The following is a 13,343-nucleotide window of genomic DNA, read 5'->3' on the forward strand; positions in this document are numbered from 1 at the left end:
CTGGAAGAAAGAGAACGCAGGTGGCGGAGGCAGGCCCGTCTCCTAGGTCAGGGCCCCACCTGCCGCCGCCTCCCCGGCACCCTCACCTCTCCAAGCATCGCCACCTCGGATGCAGACAGCCATGCCGAGCGGCCCGGCTCACCCAGTTTTGGGAAAGAGGCAACGAATTCACACGCGTTGGCGAAGACACTTAGGATCGTGCGGACACCTCCGTCTTACTGTGGCCCGTTTTCACCCACATTCCCATGTGCTTTTTCAGAAAAGCCACCCAAACCTGGAGACCACCCCTCTCTGCTCTGTCCCTCCTGGCCCTTCCTGCGAACTGCCCAGCCCTCCCGCACTGAGAGTGATTCAGGCCAGACATTCCAAGGCACAAAGACCCCCACTTCCTCCAGAGGCGGCCTCGTCAGCTGCGGCCATCTGGCCCAGAGCAGAGAGGCAGAGCCAAGGCCCCACCAGGGGGCCCGGAGCAGAAGGGCGGTGAATTCCACCCTGTGAAGACTGAGCTTCTTGTGACCAAACAGCTTTCTCTAAGACCCGAGATCCCAGGATGGGGTCTGGATGGCCGGCTTCCCACACTGGGCTTATCCGCAGGACTCCGCCGGGAGGTGCTCTGTGGAGTGTCAGCCTAGCGCGGGGCCTGCTCTCAGAGGATCAGGGGAGCAGGGGTCTGTCCGAGGCTCTTTGATGACCTCAGCAGCCTTGGTTCAAGCTCTGCCACGAAGCCAGTGTCACTGAACAGTGTGTGCAAAGCTGACTCTGCGGACAGTCTCCAAGCCCCTGGGGGCGAAGGGGGGCTCTTTTTTCTGTGGGTCATGATTTTATTCCCCACACGGGAGGACAGGCCAGTCCTGGGGTGGGGTGGGGCTCGGTTGATGTTTCTGACCGATAGATATTCAGAAAGCGTGAACTGCTGGCGCACTGCGGAGAAGACACTCAGGGTTTCCAGCCACGTCCGCAGAGGCTCCTGACGTTGGTCCTCCCCTCGGCAGACGCGCTGCAGAGGGTGACTCACAGCTGTGCCCGCAAAATGAGCATTGACCCCTGGAGGCGAAGGCCCCGTCGTTGGACGGCCGGGCCCCCTCCCGCAGCCCTCCACACCCGGCTCATCTGGCGTCAGCCCCCTCCTCGCTGGGTCGCCCACCTGCCCCTGAAGGATGCGCAGCTCCGGCTGTTGCTATGGAAACCGCAGCTGGGCGTCAGGGAGGCGGGGGCCTGGGGACTGCACCCCGGGAGCCCTAGAACGGAATTTTCCAGGCTCTGCAGCTAGTGTGGCTTCAGTCCTGCGGCCTCGTCCGACCCGAAGCCTCGCCCTGGGCCCGTCGCAGCCTTCCCTTTCCCTTCGGCTGTCTGGCGCGCTGGATTCACCTGCGCTCGTCCCCCCACCCACCTCCCATCACACCTCTTTCCTACCCCGTAGGCAAAACTCCGAGCTGGACCACTTCTCCTCCCAGCCTCCCGGCCCGCTCGGGTCTTCCCCTGTCTGCAGAGTGCACGCGCCCTCCTAGGGACACGCCCGCGATTGGGGTGAATTGCGGTGCGGCGGTGATTCTGCCCTGCCCCCCGCATCCCACCCTCCTCCTACAGAGCCGAGCGCAGCGCCCTGGGCGAAACAGCGGGCGTCCCGCGGCCTGTCTGTTTTACGCACGCTGGCGAACATGCTCAGTACCACTCTCTCGAGTCTCCCTCTTCCCTCGCTCCCGTGTCCACCCGTCTGCGCTTTTATTTTTAATGTTTTATGGATTTAGTGTGTGTGTGTAATTAGTTGCTCAGTCGTGTCTGACTCTGCGACCCCCAGGACTGTAGCCCGCCGGGCTCGTCTGTCCATGGGATTCTTCAGGCGAGAACACTGGAGTGCGTTGCCACGCTCTTCTCCAGGGGATCTTCCCAACCCAGGGATCGAACCCGCGTCTCTTAGTCTCTGCACTGGCAGGTGGGTTCTTTACCAGCAGCGCCAACAGAAGCCCCGTATACTGATGGACAATCCCTTAAATATATTTTTGGAGATAAATGTTATAAAACTGGACCCATAGCATTAGAGTTACCAACTCAGGGAAGTCCCCTTAGCTAGTTTAAATCGCGGCTGTCATATACCTCAAAGAGATCTTACTCTTATTTAATCCTGCTGTTTGCGCCTCAGCTGCGTGATTCGCTCGCCGGTTGTGTACGTCTGATCTCTGTTCCTGCCCCGCACACAGTTTCATCCGCACCGCTTTTCTGGATCCCGCGTCCGCGCGTTAATGTGCCATGTTTATTTTCCCCTTTCTGACTTCCCTTCACTCTGTATCACAGACGCTAGGTCCATCCACGACTCTGCAAACGTCCCAGCTTCGTTCCTTTTGCTCTTTGACATAAATCACAGCAGTATCTTTTTGGACTGGCCTCCTAGACTAATGAAAAAAAAAAAAAAATGAATGAGGCCTAATTAAACTAAGGACATTTTTACGGGCCCAGTCGAGTGGTGGTGAGTACATTGGCACGGCTGTGCGAGCGTGCTGTCTGTGTTCAGAGCTCTTCATCTCCTAAACCCGAAACTCTGCCACTTGAACACCCACTCCGCGCCAGGAGCACCGCCCTGCTTTCTGCCTCTCTGAGTTCGACATCTTAAGGACTTCATGGAAGTGGCATCAGATGGTACTCAGCAGTCTCTCAGCGAAGTCGTCTCACTTAGCCTAATGCCCTCGAGGTCCAGCCGTGTGGTCGCAGGTGTCAGAGTTGCCTTTGTTTCTAAGACTGAGTCATATTCCATCCTATGGACGCACCATGCTGTGTGTATCCGCTCATTCACCAGCAGACACTAGAGTTGCTTCTGCCTTTCAGCTGTTGTGATTACAGCTACTATGAACGTGGGTGTACGGGTATTGTTTGGAGACCCTCCTTTTAATTCCTCTGGGTATATATTTTGAAGCTCCAGTGCTTTGGCCGCCTGCTGTGAAGAGCCGACTCATTGGGAAAGACCCTGATGCTGGGAAAGACTGAGGGCAGGAGGAGAAGGGGACGGCAGAGGATGAGATGGTTGGATGGCATCACCAACTCAATGGACGTGAGTTTGAGCAAGCTCTAGGAGTTAGTGATGGACAGGGAAGCCTGGCGTGCTGCAGTCCATGGGGTCGCAAAGAGCTGGACACGACTGAGCGACTGAACAACAGATATACCCAGAAGTGGAGTTGCTAGATCAAAGGGTGAGTCTGTTTCTAACCTTTTGAGGCATGACCGTACTGTTTTCCCTGGTGTCTGTCCTCCCCAGCTCCTCAGTTTTAACCACAAGAACCAACTTGACTAAGATGAGTTTCCAGCTCAGCCATTTATTGTAGGAGTATTAATGCTTTTGGTGACTCTTGAGGGAAGCTTTCCTGCCAGCCTGGTGCTGTTCCCAACATTTCCCAGTGTTAAAACCACTCAATAATCGTAAAAATTATGTGTTATGTTTGGTTTAATAAGCAACACAGTAGCACTCATGCTATGCCATTCAGTCCTCGGAATTCTGTTTTAAAAAATTTTATTTGTTTTTGGCTGCTCTGGGTCTTTGAGCTGCATGTGGACGCGCTCCAGCTGTGGGGATCAGGGGCTCCTCTCCGGTTGGGGCGCGGGCTCCTCACTGCAGCGGCCTCTCGCGTTGCGGAGCACAGGCTCTGGGTGTGGTTGGCAGTAGCACAGGGGCTCAGCTGGCCCGTGGTGTGCGGAGTCTTCGTGGACCAGGGACTGAAACCACGTCCCCTGCACTGGCCGGCAGACTCGTAACCACTGAGCCAGCAGGAAGTCTGCCTTCTTCTGGACCTTTGCTGTCTGAGCCTCTGCAGAAGCCCGTGGCCTTCATAGGGGGGTGGTGTAGGCCGCGAGTAAGGGAGACAGCCAGAGCTCAGAGCCGACCCTTGGAGAAGGGAAAGGCTGTCTGTTTCGCTGTGGCATCCACCCAGTCAACCGTTCATTCATCTAAATACCTACCCGCCCGTCTACCCGTCCACCCGTCCATCCAGCGTCTACCCGCCCGTCTACCCGTCCACCCGTCCATCCAGCGTCTACCCGCCCGTCTACCCGTCCACCCGTCCATCCAGCGTCTACCCGCCCGTCTACCCGTCCACCCGTCCATCCAGCGTCTACCCGCCCGTCTACCCGTCCACCCGTCCATCCAGCGTCTACCCGCCCGTCTACCCGTCCACCCGTCCATCCAGCGTCTACCCGCCCGTCTACCCGTCCACCCGTCCATCCAGCGTCTACCCGCCCGTCTACCCGTCCATCCAGCGTCTACCCGCCCCCCCCCCCGCTACCCGCCCATCTACCCGTCCACCCGTCCATCCAGCGTCTACCCGCCCGTCTACCCGTCCACCCGTCCATCCAGCGTCTACCCGCCCGTCTACCCGTCCACCCATCCATCCATCATTCTATACAGAGATTCATTTATGCATTCTAGTGATCATCCATCCATCCATTAGTCTAACCATCCATCTCTTCAACAGTTCATTCATTTAAATATCCACTCATCCATCCATCCATCCACCTAACCGTCATCCATCCATCCACCTAACCATCATCCATCCATCCATCCTCCTAACTGTCAGTGATGCCTAACGCAGCTCCCGACATATGTTGAAGGGGTAAGTACTGTAAATACGTTTGTGTTTGGTGCACCTAACCATCATCCATCCATCCATCCACCTAACCATCATCCATCCATGCATCCACCTAACCATCACCCATCCATCCATCCACCTAACCATCATCCATCCATCCACCTAACCATCATCCATCCATCCACCTAACCATCATCCATCCATCCAACCATCTAACCATCATGCATCCATCCATCCATCTAACCATCTTCCATCCATGCATCCATCCACCTAGCCATCATACCATCCATCCATCCATCTAACCATCTTTCATCCATCCATCTATCCATCCACCTAACCATCATCCATCCATGCATCCATCCATCCATCTAACCATCATCCATCCATCCAACCATCTAACCATCATGCATCCATCCACCTAACCATCATCCATCCATCCATCCACCTAACCATCATCCATCCATCCAACCATCTAACCATCTTCCATCCATCCATCCATCTAACCATCTTCCATCCATGCATCCATCCACCTAGCCATCATACCATCCATCCATCCATCTAACCATCTTCCATCCATCTATCCATCCATCCACCTAACCATCATCCATCCATCCATCCACCCAGCCATCATGCATCCATCCACCCAACCATCATCCATCCACCCAACAATGGAAATATATCTCAAAGAAACAAAAATGTGAACACCTTAATGATATATTGGCCTATGTGTTTATTCATTTAATGTGAGCCAGATTGCACTGTGTGATTCTTCACAGCTCCCCATCTGAATCCACCTCCTTCCACTTTCTTTCTCACTCACTCCATCACACGCCTTGGCCTCCCTGCTCTTCTTCAAGCACGACAAACTTACCCCAGCCCCAGATGTTTCCAGGTGCCCTTCTCTATGCACAAAGTGGTTGTTTCCCTAACAACTTGAAGGCTTGTACCCTCCCTTCATTCATGTCTGCTCAAATACCTCCACCTCCAGGAAGACCTCCTTGATCAGCTCAAAGATCCCCCTCCTTCACTCTCCATCTCCTCACCCTTGCATTTTACAGAACTTACCACCATCTGGTATTTAGGTTAGATTTATGGGCTGATGCTGTCCCATAAAATGAAAGATTCAGGAGAGGGGAATCTGTCTACATTTCTGCTTTATACACCACATTTGACTCGGTGCTGACCGATCTCAGGAAATGTTTTCAGAGTAAACACGCAGTTTGGGGGAGGTGAAGAAAGCAACGAGTGGGCGTCCGGTGGTCACACACTGGGCCTTCTGTCTCGCCCTTTCATTTCCTAGATCTAGAATGAAGCATAGAAAACAGGCAGCAGCTCCGTGAATACACACGGGTGCGTGTATCTCGTTATCTCGGTTCACATGCAGTATGACTATGTGCTACATAAATGCAGGGTGAAAGCACGAATTCATCAACTGCCGTGTAATTTCTTCAAGATTCGTAATTTCTCTCAGAGGTGGTGGAGGCTCCGGCAGCCGCTTTTTTTTTTTTTTTTTTTCCCTCTCTCTCTGCAAAGATGGGACCACTGACGCATTCCAACGTGTGCAAAGTGTGCAGACGTGCGCACGGGCAGCTGCCCGCTCCCCCCGCCGCCCGGTGGGGCGAGGCTGACGCGCGCCCCTCCTTCCACTCGCGGCGCGGGGGCCCCACGTCGGCAGTGACGCAGGTGGGCTCAGGCTATTGCCATGGAAACCGGAGCTGCAGTGAGGAGGGGGGTAAGAGGGCGCAGGGACCCCGGATGCCTCAACCTCTGCAGGCAGTCTGTGTGCATGGGATCCAGACCCCCGCCGGGCACACAGTAGGCCCTCAAGGCAGGTCTCAAAGGCCGATGGCTTAGCCCCCAGAAACCCGAGGATTCCAGCCACCGCCCTGGCTCAGTTTCTGACAAGTTTCTGTCCCAAGTGTGTGGACGTGAGGGTGGTGGGGATCGTCCGGCCCCTTCCCTCATGAGTTCTCCTCCAGGAATTGAGACGGGGTCCAGCCCTGAACACCGGGGAAGAGTACTAACCGCCCCCGGCCACCCCGCACTGTGGACGCGTCACCTCCCCGCAGGCCCTCCGCCTCGCGGCGGGGACAAAGGGCTCTTACCCACCTCTCGGGGCGGCTGAGGACGGACCTCCGCCCGGGAAGTCGGGCCCAGGCAGCTGGACTCTGCGACAGTGGGGGACGCAGTGAGCGAGGACCCCCAGCTGAGGCTGTTCCAGGCAGAGGGAACAGCCAGAGCAGAGCCCCCCACCCCCACCCCCCGACCCCCCGCCTCTGTAAGATCAGAGAGAGGCCGGGGTGTCGGGGACGGGGGGGCAGGGGGCTGAAGACCTCACAACCGGCCTGCCTCAGGGGTCCCTGTGCTGGAGGGTTAATGCGCTGAGGACACCGTTCTGAAATTTTTTCTTTTTTAATTATGAAAGTATGATAACACATTTAGAGGAGACTTGGAAAAATACAGCACAAAGTTACATAGAGTGCCGCTATATATTACAATTATCTTTCTCTGTAGATAGATGAAGATTTTCAGTTGGAGTTTCAATATCAAATTCTCAAAGATTAATAGAATGAATATGCGTGGAAGTAGAAGGATATGGAGACCTGGAAAGCACTATGAACCAATTCAACTTAATTAAGGTTTACACAATCTTCACACAACAGCAGGGTCCAAATTCTGTTCAAGTTCCCATAGACTGTAAACCAGGAGACACTGGAACATATCCAGGGGCGTTAAACAAGGGGCAGACATCGCAACCATCGTGCAGGCCTTAATATTAGCTCTGAAGTGGTGTTTTGGAAGTGAGGTCCAACAGGGCGGGGAGCTGTGCACCCCCACTTAGTCTTGCCTCCCTGGGGTGGTGCAGTTGCTAAGTCGTGTCTGACTCTTCGTGACCCTGTGGACTGTAGCCCTCCAGGCTCCTCTGTGCATGGGATTTCTCAGGCAAGCATACTGGAGTGGGTTGCCAGTTCCTTCTCCAGGGGACCTTACCGACCCAAGGATCAACCCCAGATCTCCGACTCTGCAGAGAGACTCTGCAGAAGCCTCGGGGCAGGTTTGGGGCAATTCAGAACCTCCCTCCCCCCCAGGAGCCATGCTGCCCTCTGCCCCTCAGAGAGGGGGCGATGGGTACAGGCCTGGGGAGGAGTAAGGTCCGATGGGGCCCCAGCACCTCTGAAGGTCCACACTCACCCGCCAGTGACCCTACCCACAAGCCCGAGGGAGCCTAACACTGAATAGTTAGGCTCGACCTGTGAGTGGTCGAGGGTGAGACTGCGGAAGAAAGCAGAGAGCCTCTTCCGGCTTTTTTGAACCAAGAGGCTTGCATTTTCCTTTTGTACTTCACCCTGCAAATTGTGCAGCCAGTCCTGGCTGGATGGGTCAGCCCTGAGGCCAGATGGCCGGGACCCATGGGGGCCGTGCTCGGGGAGAGTGTTTAATTGCGGGGATCCTCCCTGTCACAGGGGGCTGCTGCTGTTTAAAATATCTATTTGCTGTCAAGGGGACAGGAGGCGTTGGGGTGGGGGAGGAATAGACGCATAGGAGGAGGTGGAGGCTGGGGGAGGGGACGGGGTCGGAGAGGAGGGCGAGCCATGGACTCTGGGAAGAGTCAGGGAGGAAATGGTCCAGCAGGGACAGAGGCGGGGTGGCCTGGCTGCATCTCCCGCTGCCTGAAGGAAAGCAGATGTGGAGCCTGACCTTGACCCCGTGACCTCCTGAGGCCCCGCCCCCAGGCAGCAAGCAACCCCCCACCCTGGGGTGAACCCCTCTGACTAGGGAAGTGGGGGGCTCTTGCTGCAACCACCGCTGCGGTCGGAGAGCTGGAGAGGCCCACCTCCTAACTGGTTATGTTTGAAGCACCCGCGGTCTGTGAGGCTGTGGGTTCACTCTTGAGAGTGTGCCGTCTGTGGGTTTGGACAAATGGATTAATACAATGACGTGTGTCCATCCTATGGGCTTCCCAGGTGGCTTAGTTGGTAAAGAATCCGCCTGCAAGGCAGGAGACTTAGGTTAAATCCCTGGGTCTGGAAAATTCGCTGAAGGAGGTTATGGCAACCCCCTCCAGTGTTCTTGCCTGGAGAATCCCATGGACAGAGGAGCCTGGTGGGTATAGTCCATGGGGTCGCAAAGAGTCGGACACGCCTGAGCAACTCAGCACACAGTCAGAAACTCCCACCCTGCGTGTGTGGCCACCTTTGATTTCTGCTCAGGTTTCTCGCCCTCCTCCCCACACGCATCCCTGGTGATGGACAGTCACTCCTGGCTTCAGCAGGAACTGGGAGACTCCCGTCAGAGCACGCAACCCTCCAGCTAGAATATGAGCCAGTTCTGGGGCCTAAGGTACAGCATGGTGGCTGGAGGTAACAGTATCGTCTTGTATACTTGAAAGAGATTGCGGTTGTGTCGTCCAGTCACTTTGTCACGTCCGACTCTCTGTAGCCCCACGGGCTGCAGCACGCCAGGCCTCCGCGTCCTCCACTCTCCCGGAGTTTGCTCAAACTCGTCTCCATTGAGTCCGTGACGCCGTCCAACCATCTCCTCCTCTGACCTTGGAAAATATTACATCTTTTTTTCCAAAAAATTTTAAATGCCTTATTAAAGGCTCTTACTATAAAATGTTTAATATTATAACCAAGTTACAAGTCGTCAGAATTTTTCATTTTTGATAACATTTATCAAAGAACGAGCGGCTGACACCTCCCGGGGTGGTGATGGGGTGCAGCTCCCCGCTGTTTCTGTTCCCAAGCCGGGAGAGGGCAGGAAAGGGATTGAAGGGGAAGGAACTGAGGCTGGTTTCTAACTCCTGCTGGAGATTTTCCAGTTGCAGTCACCCAAAGCGAGACCCTGAATCCTTGAGCTGAACCCCCTGAGGGGCGGAGAACAGGGTGGGGGAGGGGAAGGGGTGCAAAGCCTACATCAGCCGCAGCCGCCAAGTGTGTATTTTTAAAATAATAAACGTGAACTTCTGGTTTCAGAAATGCCATCCGCTTCACGTGGTACTCAGGCCAGGGTTTAAAGTCACCTAGAGGCACAGCCTCCTGAGATGAATGTAAAGTCACGACTGGGGAAATCCTCGAGGGCGTTTGGAAATGATGTCGCTCTGCTTTCGGGGGTAATGAGGCGAGAAGGGGAGATGAGCGCCTGGGGGTCACGTGCTCGAAGGTCTCCATCCTGCCGGGCCTGCCAGTCTCCTCTCCCCAGGGAGGCCGGGAAGTGACTCCTTTCACCAGCCCCCGGGAACCTGTGTTTGCTGTGTCCCCGTGAGGGAAGAATGAACTCATGTTCACCACCTTTTTGCCAGGTATCAAAACGGCCTTTCTGAGACCAGAAGAGACTGGGTGGTAAATGTTCTTGCCACCAAAAAGAGAGGAGCAGAGTTCCTCACCAGTAGTGTGTAGCAACCTAAATGGGAAAAGGATTCGAATGAGAACAGAGACCTGCGTATGAATATCCGTGCTTCCTAGACTGCTCAGGGGTAAAGCACTCACCTGCCAGTGCAAGAGATGCCGGAGACGTGGGGTTGATCCCTGGGTGGGGAAGATCTCCTGGAGAAGGAAATGGCAACCCACTCCAGTATTACTGCCGGGAGAATCCCATGGACAGGGGAGCCTGGCAGGCTACAGTCCATGGGGCTGCAAAGAGTCGGACACGGCTGAAGCAAGAGAGCATCCATGCGTGTACCTAACTTAGTGCAGGAGGGCGTGGGAGACGGGGCATTAGCTTTCTGGTAGGAAAGCTGATGACTCTGGGAAGATACATGGACCCCCACTTTGGGGAATGGGTAGGAGGCAGGGTGTGGGTGGAGTGTCTGGGCGTCTCTCTGGGTTGGTTTCAACTCCATGTCTCCCAGAACAGGGAGTTGCTCCCGGGAGGGGATTAATGACACTGGAGGCTCTGCTTTGGGGCAGATAAGGGATTCTGAGAACTCAGATGCCCTCAGCTTGGGACAGTTCACGTGCCAAAGTGCCGTCTTTGCGGAGGCATTTCCCGGCCCCCGTCAACAAGCATGTGACTGAGCACCTTCCGTACGCCAGGCACGGTGCTGGGCGCTGAGTTACTCCAGGAACAGGGTCTCTGCCTCCGGGGCCCCTGGGTTGTTGGAACAGACAGGCGGGCGTTCCTCAGGAGCGCACACGAGCATCTGTTTCTAGAAGGAAAATGTGTTTATCCAGCACCCCCTCCCCACCTGCAGTGAGACGTGCCCCCCGGGCGCGAGTCCACAAAGTGACATAGGCACGGGTGAGCCGTGGACTGAACGCAGAGACGGAGAGAGGGAGGCCTGGGGTCCTGCTTTAGACGGGGTGTTGCGGGGGTGTTTCTGAGAGGAGGGGGTTCGTTTTGGTTGTGGCTGAGCCCGGCCTTGTGGGTCTCGGCCTCTGTGAGACTGGGGAGGGGTAGGGTGGCCAGGGCCCCTCAGTTCCCCTGCGGGCTGGGGAGCCGGGGGTGGCCGTGCAGGGCTGTGCTGAGCACCAGGAGTCCGCACACACCGCAGAGGTGGGGGGCACGGCTGCCCTCTCTTTACACACAGGCCAAGTGTTCTGGGGGTTCCCAGGCTGACCAGCTGGGAACCCCAGGCTGACCCGGTGGCTGCAAATTTGGGACCCCTCAATCCCTGTCCTCAGCCCCTTGAGTTCTGTTATTCACTAGAGGGGCTCGCAGAATTCAGGGATGCGCCGTGCCCCCAGTGTGATGCTATATGTGTGGGTATATACGGTAACAGCTGCTTTCATGCATTTGGTTGCGCCCAGTCCAAGTGGCAGCATGTGGGAGCTAGTTCCCTGACCTGGGGTGGATCCCGGGCCCTCTGCACTGGGAGCGGGGAGGCCCAGCCCAGGGACCACCAGGGAAGTCGCTGCGATGCTCAAATGCAGAGAGGCACTGGGCTTCAGGGTCCTCGGGGCGCTTCCTCTTCCTGCACATCCAGGAGTGTCCCCAGGGAGGCTCATGCAAGCATTGAGGGTCCCGGGTCTTAGATAGTGTCCCATCATGGGGGTCCCGGGTCTTTGATAGCGTCCCATCATGGGGGTCCCGGGTCTTTGATAGCGTCCCATCATGGGGTCCCGGGTCTTTGATAGCGTCCCATCATGGGGGTCCCGGGTCTTTGATAGCGTCCCATCATGGGGGTCCCGGGTCTTTGATAGCGTCCCATCATGGGGGTCCCGGGTCTTTGATAGCGTCCCATCATGGGGGTCCCGGGTCTTTGATAGCGTCCCATCATGGGGGTCCCGGGTCTTTGATAGCGTCCCATCATGGGGGTCCCGGGTCTTTGATAGCGTCCCATCATGGGGGTCCCGGGTCTTTGATAGCGTCCCATCATGGGGGTCCCGGGTCTTTGTTAGTGTCCCATCATGCGGGTCCCGGGTCTTTGTTCCATCGTGTTCCATCATGCGGGCTGGGTTGATTTCATCATTTGCCACATGATGAATTCCATCTCCGGTGCCTCCATCTCCTCCCCGGAGGTCAGGGTGATGTTTATCGGCTGCTCAACATTCTCCATCACTCAGCTCACGGCCCTTCAGATGTGGTGTGTGTTTGTGTCTGTGCTCGGGCTCATAAATGTTCAAAGATATGCAGGAGATAGATCACACTGTACAAAAACACATTCTTCACATCGCTCTGGCCACTGTTTCTCAGCTGGGAGTGGTTGTCTGTCCCCAGAGGGTGCCTGGCAGCATTTTATCACAGTTTGAGGACAGGGGATTAGTGGGTAGAGGCGGAAGATGCTGCTTCCAACGGCCTGTGATGCACAGGATGGCCCCCAGTCATCCAGGCGCCAGCGAGCAATGCTCTGAGGTTAAGGAGCCCTGAACTAGGCTGAGTGGGATATGTTATAAAATTCACTTGAACATTCAGCTTTTCTATGGATTTGGGTATTTATTAGATCTTAGGGATACTAATTCTAAAGAGACAACATAGTAAGTTACATAAAGTGTGAAATATCCCCTACAATAAAAGCTGTACACAGTGCAGTGGGATATGAGGCAGTAAAAAGAATGGAATCATGCAATTTGCAGCAACATGGATGGACCTGGAGATCGTCATACTGAGCGAAGTTAGGTCAGAAAGAGAAGGAGAAATAGTTTTGACATCTCTCATTTACAGAATCTAAAAAGAAATGACACAAAGGAATTTACAAAGCAGAAAGAGACTCACAGACTTGAGAACGAACTTATGGTTGCCAGGGGGGAAGGGATCGTCAGGAGGTCTGGGATGGACACGCAGACATGGCTGTATTTAAAATAGCAACCAGCAAGGACCTGCTGTGAGCGCAGGGAACTCTGCTCAGCGTTACGTGGCAGCCTGCATGGAGGGGGGCTTGCTTGTATATGTAAGACTGTCTCCCTTCATTGTCCACCTCAAACTATTAACACCATGGTTAATCAGCTATACCCCAATCCAAAATTTTTATTTAAAAAATCTTTTTAGTTAAAAAAAAAAAGTTGTATAAAGATATGATGACTAAGTAGAATATTTGCACGAGAGCAAGCACCACGAGGGTAATATCATTTTCAGGAGGATGTTTTTCCTTTTTGTTTTAATAATACTTTCTTTCAGCAAATAAAAATCAAGAGTAAAACAGCTATAAGTTGTCTTTAGAGGATTACATATTGTGACGTCTTAAATATGTATGAACACATAACCCCTTTCTCTCCTCTTGCTGCTCTGATTTTAATGTAAGGAGTTAGGAAACCATGTAAGACAATGTAACCTCCTAGGTATCACCTCTCATGAGGAGCTGCCGATAAACTGAACAGAAAGCTTTTTTTTCAG

Source organism: Capra hircus, chromosome 18, assembly GCF_001704415.2.
Source record: "Capra hircus breed San Clemente chromosome 18, ASM170441v1, whole genome shotgun sequence".
Lineage (NCBI taxonomy): Eukaryota > Metazoa > Chordata > Mammalia > Artiodactyla > Bovidae > Capra > Capra hircus.